Raw genomic sequence first — 7,087 nt, forward strand, 5'->3', positions numbered from 1 at the left:
AAGCTGTCTGTCTTTGAGCCAGCAACCTTGCTGTGTTACAATTCTTTATCTTACAACAGAGGAAAATTTCCTGTCCTTTGCAAGGTCAATATTTGAAACAACAAGGCTTTGGAAAACCAGGCCCTGTGAAGTACATTTGCTTTATGCATACTCCACATGCCCAGACTCACAAACAGTCCTCAGGAGAGACACCTAAAGCAGAGGCAAATCTTGGAGAAAGACACATCTGAACGGAGTTATCAAAGACAAATGGTGGTCACCCAGGTAAACGGTATTTCAGAAAGACACCAAGTGGATTTCTGAAACTCTAAAACCTGTGTGTATTGTGTCTACATGTCTATAATTCAGAAAGGCCTTTGTCTGTCTGTGGGTAAAAGATAATGTTTTTAATCTGAGTCTGAAAAGGAGCTGGGAAATGTATTAAAAGTATAGAACCCACTCAGTTGTGATGGACTTCCTTTGGTTTACTCAGTAGTGTCTACAACATGAAATTACCTTCTAGGTAATCTATCTAGAGATTCTGAGTTTTATAAGAATAACTCTCTGAGCTTTACATTGACTTTATGTTCTTAATTATCTAAGGAAAAAATACAAAAGTTTCTAAAATTTTTTTCAATCATGTTATACTCTTACATAATCATGTTACCTATGTTTTACTGTCACTTGGGTTAAGTAGATGGCCAGGTATTGTTCTCGTCATGTGGTCTTATTTATTCATGTCCCCAGATATCCTGACATTATTTTGATTTTTACCATACCATAATCAGATTCTAAGAAATAAAAATTAAATTAAGTTAAATCTTTATAATATCTCTTACACATAAAATTATCTTTAAGTTTTACCAGAGGGTTTATAGAAAATCACAAAATTATTGTTGTTTCCCTTTAAATATACTAAACATAATTAGATCTATTTGATATGTACATGTACCTATTGTCAGAGTTGGATGGGAAGAGTTGTCAAAAGAGAAAAAAAGCTCTTAGTTAAATTTATATTGGTGAAATGTTATTGGTTTAAATATTTAAGAAATTGTATGCTTTGTGGGAAGTCTCTGGGGATTTTTCAGTACCCTGTCTTTCTATAATATGTTTTTATTACTAGGGAAAATATTGATTAAAAAGGTATTTTTTTTTAGAAGACTGACAGCTAGTAAATATAAAAGGGTTGATAGAATTAGAAAAGTCATAATTTTTAATTATCTATATTGTAATTGATTCAAGCAAGAATCAGCCATCAATGGTAAAACCCTTAGCAGACAGTTATAAGAAAATGAGATAGTCTCATAACACCAAGATTTATACCCTGAATTAACTACTTTGTATTCACAATGGGAAAAACTGATAGTGATCAAAATTGTTTTCAATAATAGTAAAAGCATCTGCCATCATGTGTCTCCTGATGTGTTGCAATATGTAGAACACATCATCTTTGAAGTATTATTTATAAAAAATGTTTAAATTAATACTAAATCAAGCCTCAGACCTAAATTCCAGCTTTTTAAGAAAACAGAAGATAGAACAAATTTAACAATGCCACATGAAAACCCAAGGACAAACACGGAATGTGGGACCTTCTGAAAGTTACTAACTTGGACCATTCAAAAGTTAAAGTTTTTTCGGGAAAATACCAAGCAAGAATCCTAGATTTAAAGAGACTAAAGATGTATTACATATTAACAAGAACATTGCAAATTATAAAGTATCTCAGAATAACTCTCATCAAAGAGGAACAAAAGCTTTTTCAGAGAAAATAATTTTAAAAGTAATTTAAGGACATAAAAAATGAGAATAGTTGGTGTGAATAACATGTACAGGGATGAGAAGACTCAATAAAGTGTCAGTTCTCCCTAATTAATCATTCAACTTTCATCTGAAATATTAAAATAGCTCAATATAGAATTTAAATTTTTTGTTTTAAGTTTATATGTATAACTGAACAGCCATGAAAATTAAAGTAGCTTTTTTAAAAGAGCAAAACGTGACGTGAAGGCTTTACAGATATTAAGATTTCTATGACATTACAGCCATTAAAAGAGTATAGTTGTTCAGGGATAGCAAATGGACTTGAGGAATAAAACTCAACTAATTCATAAATGATGACCAGAATATATTAGAGGAGAAATTACACACGAGTGGAAAATAAAGAACTAGAGAAGAAAGTAATGTTCAGAGAATTAGAATCAAATATTTCTTACTCTACGTACAAAGAAAATTCAGATGAATTAAAAACCTAAATGTACCAGGGTTCTCTTTTCTCCACATCCTTGCCTACACTTGTTATCTTTTATATTTTTCATAATAGCTTTTCTAACAGGTGTGAGATGATATCTCATTGTGCCTTTAATTTGCATTTCCTTGATGTTTAGAGATGTTGAGCATTTTTTTTTTCTTATGTCTATTGGCTGTTTGTATGTCTTCTTTTGAAAAATGTCTGTTCAGGTTTTTTGCCCATTTTTTAATTGGGTTATTTGTTTCTTTGTTATTGAGTGGCTTTAATTATTTATATATTTTTGCCATTAACCTCTTATCATATATAAAATTTGCAAAAATTTTCTCCCAAACAATAGGTTGTCTCTTCACTCTACATATTATTCCCTTTGATGTTTGGGAGCTTTTTAGTTTGATACAATCCCATTTATTTTTGCTTTCATTGCCTGTGCTTTGGGGGTCTTACTCAAAAAACAATTGCCTAAATCAACATCATGGAGCTTTTCCTCTATGTTTTCTTTTAGTAGTCTTATAGGTTCAGGTCTTCTATTTAAGTCTTTAATCCACTTTGATTTGACTTCTGAATGGCATAAGAAAGAGCCCAATTTTGTTTTTCTGCATGTGAATATCCAGTTTTCCCAACACTGTTTATTAAAGAAACTCTCTTTTCATCACTGTGGTGAGAGGGTAAATTAGTGCAGCCATTTTAAAAAATAAAATGAAGGTTTTTCAAAAATCTAAAAGTGCAATTACCATATGATCCAGCAATCCCACTCCTAGGTATATATCCAAAAGAACTGAGATCGGAATGTAAGAGAAATATCTGCACTCACATGTTCATTTAAGTGTTATTCACAATAGCAAAAATATGGGATCAACCTAAGTACCCATCAATGGATGAATGGATAAAGAAAATGTGGTGTACATACATAATGGAATACTATGTAGCCTTCAAAAAAGAAATTTTGTCATTTGTGACAACATTGATTAACCTGGAGGACATTATGCTAAGTGAAATAAGTCAGGCAAAGAAAAACACATACTGTAAAGTTTCCTGATGGGTTGAATCCAAAAAAGTCAGTTTCATAGAAACAGAAAGTAGAAAGGTGATTAACAGAGGCTGAGCGGGAGAGGTGAAAAAAAATTTTAGAAAAGAAAAGTGTTGATCAAAGGGTGCAAAGTTTCAGTTAGACTAAAGAAGTAGGTTTTGGCCATCTATTGCACTGCATGGTGACCACGGATAATAATAATGTAATGCATATTTCAAAATTGCCAAAAGAATAGATATTTAATGTTCTCAACATGCAAAAAAATAAGTTGGTGAGATAATAAATATATTATATAGTTTGATTTAATCTTTCTAGAATGGATACCTATATCAAAACTTCACATTGCACCCCATAAATATATAAAATTTTTATATTTTAATTAAATAATTTTAGAAAACTAAATGTGATAATTAGAACTTCAAAACATCTCAATGAAAGCAGAACTATTTCTGTGACATGATCAGTTAAGAAGTAAACAAACTTGAAAATAAAATACCCAGAGAAAATTATTGGTAAATGTGAATGCATAAAAGTTTAAGATTTTCTATAAGGAAAATACACAACAATGTTGAAAAAGACAGGATAGACTCAGAAAATATGTTTACAAAGTATATAATAAATAATCAGTTCCTAGAAAAATATGATACATAAAAGAATTTTAAAACACAAATTAATTAAAAATAAAGTATATAAAATGTAATTTATGAAAGACACCTAGAAAACAAACAAACATGAAATAATGGTCAAATCCACTAGTGATCAAGAAAAAAATTGTTAAAATCCTAATTAGATATCCCTTTAGTTGAGATTTTTAAAAAAACAACTTTCAAATACTAATAATACCAAATGTTGGCAAAAATGTGGAGAAATAAGAATGAATCATAATCTAAATTTATTAAACTGCTTTGAAGAGCAATTGGCACTATCTAGAGAAATTCAAGTTATGCACATGCTATAATTAATGCTTCTGAATATATTCCTTTGAGTGTTTTTGGTTTTTTTGCTTGTTTGTTTTGGGGGGTTTTTTGCCTCTGTATTCTTGGAGAAATGGCCAAATCTGATCATTACAAAACAATTGTTAGATCTTGAAAATGAAAAATGGGAGCCAAATTTAATGTCCACTAAAAAGATAAGAACAGCAAATTGTGATGTTGTCATCACAAAGTAACTGTATACAGTAATCATATAAAATACATAAATAAAAATTATATGTTCAAATTAAAATGAAAGTACAAATCTGCATGTGTCAGTGCTGATAAAGTTGAAAACATAAAAGCTTGTCATTTCACCTAGAAAAATTTAGGAAGGTAAAAGTATTAAGCCATAATTGATTGAAGTTGTAAAAGTGTTGTAATAAAAATTATTACAGTACTTATGATATAAACATTCCCCCTACTGAGTGGGTTGGTGTGGTGCTAAAAGAAACAGCTTCAGAAAATCAAGTCCACCCTCATTATTCTACCCTACACTCCAGCCTGCAACAAGGTAGTCATTATTCTGACATCTAATGGGAAATAAATGCACCGCATTCTTCCTTCCCCAAAGAATGATAACCAAAATAATCTGCTCTGACCAGGTCAGCTACATTGCAATGCTTTGGGAGATCTGGGATAAATCAGTAATCACATCCACCTGTCCTGGAAAATATCATAGGACCATTTTTACTTAAAGGCACCAAAAAGCCAAAAACAGCCTAGAATGCTTCCTATAACCTTTGTGTAACCTAGTAACAATCCCAAATCTATGCAGCATGTACAGCCAATAGAAAACCCGATGAAGTAATTAGGAGGGGCTGTCCCTCTCTCTCTCCTTTGATCCTTTCCTTTTCTTATGATTATAAAATGCTAAGCTCTGCTGGCCTTCTTTGAAACATATTTTTCAGGGTGACCTGTTCTATGTATCTCCCTGGTTGCAGTCATCATATTGGCTCAATAAATTCTTGCTAAATATATTGGCCTCAGCTTCTTTTCAGGTCAATAGAAGTTATCTACTTATAATCCTTCTTAGAGTTGTCATTATCAATTAAATGCAATTCACCCTTGAGAGAATACCTATTTTTCACTCCTTATACATATAATTCTCATGAATACAATAAACAAAATGTTGGCAATTTTTTTTTTTCCTTTTTGTCTTTTTTACTGACCGGTAACGGGATCGCAACCCTTGGTGTTGCGCCCGCACTGCGCTCAGCCAGTGAGTAGGAACCGGTCTCCACATGGGATCCGAACCCTCAGCGGGAGCGCCGCCGTGCTCTCAAGTGGTGCACTCTCCAGTGTGCCACCGGGCCAGCCCAAAAATGTTGGCAATTATGTCATAAATTGGGTACTGCCAGTCATTGTTCCATGGAAATGGTCTTCCACACATGTAGCCAAATGGTCCTCCATATTGGTTACAAAAAGTTATTCCACAAGTTTTTTTTTTTTTTTGTCCTTTTTGAGACCGGCCCCACCACGCTCAGCCAGTGAGCACTGTGAGTGCACCGGTCATCCCTATATAGGATCCGAACCCGCGGGCCTTGGTGCTCCCAGCGCTGCTGTGCTCCCAGTGCCACACACTCCCAAGTGAGCCATGGGGTCAGCCCTCTTATGAAATAATTCTACTTTTATTAAATATTAGTGGTGACACTGTAGAAGATATTTTCAGGCCATTTCCCTTAAACTAAAAATATTAGGTGAAAACAGTCAATGAGAACTAGAAAATCATTCATTTCTTTTCTATCTCTTAATTTGCTTTGCACGGTGGTTTATTTCTCAGTGATATTCCAATGAATGCTTATCAACATGTTGGGGCTCAGGACACACCACCCAAAAATATTACTGTAGGAGACCAGAATATGCCATGTCAAAATATACTTCTTTGGCATATGTACAGGAGGTTATTTTGAGAAACTGCAGACACAGGAGTAGCTCTGAAAAGCCACCCTTTGTAAAGGAAATTTACATCTATAGAGGAAACCTACATTAGTAAAAATAACCGTATCAAAAAATGGCTGTTCTGAGACAGCTTTTATTACCAGAGCAACAAGACAATCTTTATTCACCATGCATTTTCTCCTCCCATAACTTGTCCTTACCACCCCCTAGGAGCCCCAACTCCTCATTCCCTTCTGTAGCTCAGAATACTACATAAACTCCAATCATCTGACCCTTCCTTAAGTGGGACTCCCACACTCCATATTTAGTGGGACTCCCACACACACACACATATGTAAGTAAACATGGTTTTTCTCTTGTTAATCTGTCTTAAGCCAATTTAATTTGTAATTCAGGCAAAGAACCCAGAAGGGTGAAGGAAAGCCATTTTTCCCTCCCCCATACATAGATGATGATATACCTTGAAGTTAAAATTCAATTGTCTAGAGCAATTTGTAAGCATGTAAATGACTGGATAGAAAGAATTTTCTAGAGTTCAGAAAGTATTTCTATAGATGGATCATGGCATGTGTTACTATTCTTCCTTTTGTTCTGTCCTGGCCCAATCAGCCCAAGACCAGGAGGGGCATACCTGTAGTCCAGCAAAGTCAGGTTTATTGACTCATTCCAATAAGGGAGGCTGACAATTAAAAGGATCATGAGGAGTCTCCTTAAACAGAGCAAAAGACAGATTTATTTCAGATTTGGAGGAAGCATGAAGCTGAGTTGAAATTTTAAAGAAAGACTGCTTTTACAGGCTGAAAACAAAGCAAGTTTCCTTGTAAATGGTCAACATCAGATCTGGACCCAAATGTTCTGTGTCCCTGGAACCGGCAAAGTTAAGATAGGTGAAGAATTTTGTGTCCAGAAACTCCATGTCTGAAGCTCTCCTCCTGGGATAGAAAGTGAGGTTGTATG

This window comes from Galeopterus variegatus, unplaced genomic scaffold, assembly GCF_000696425.1.
Source record: "Galeopterus variegatus unplaced genomic scaffold, G_variegatus-3.0.2 Scaffold7478, whole genome shotgun sequence".
In the NCBI taxonomy this organism is placed as follows: Eukaryota; Metazoa; Chordata; class Mammalia; order Dermoptera; family Cynocephalidae; genus Galeopterus; species Galeopterus variegatus.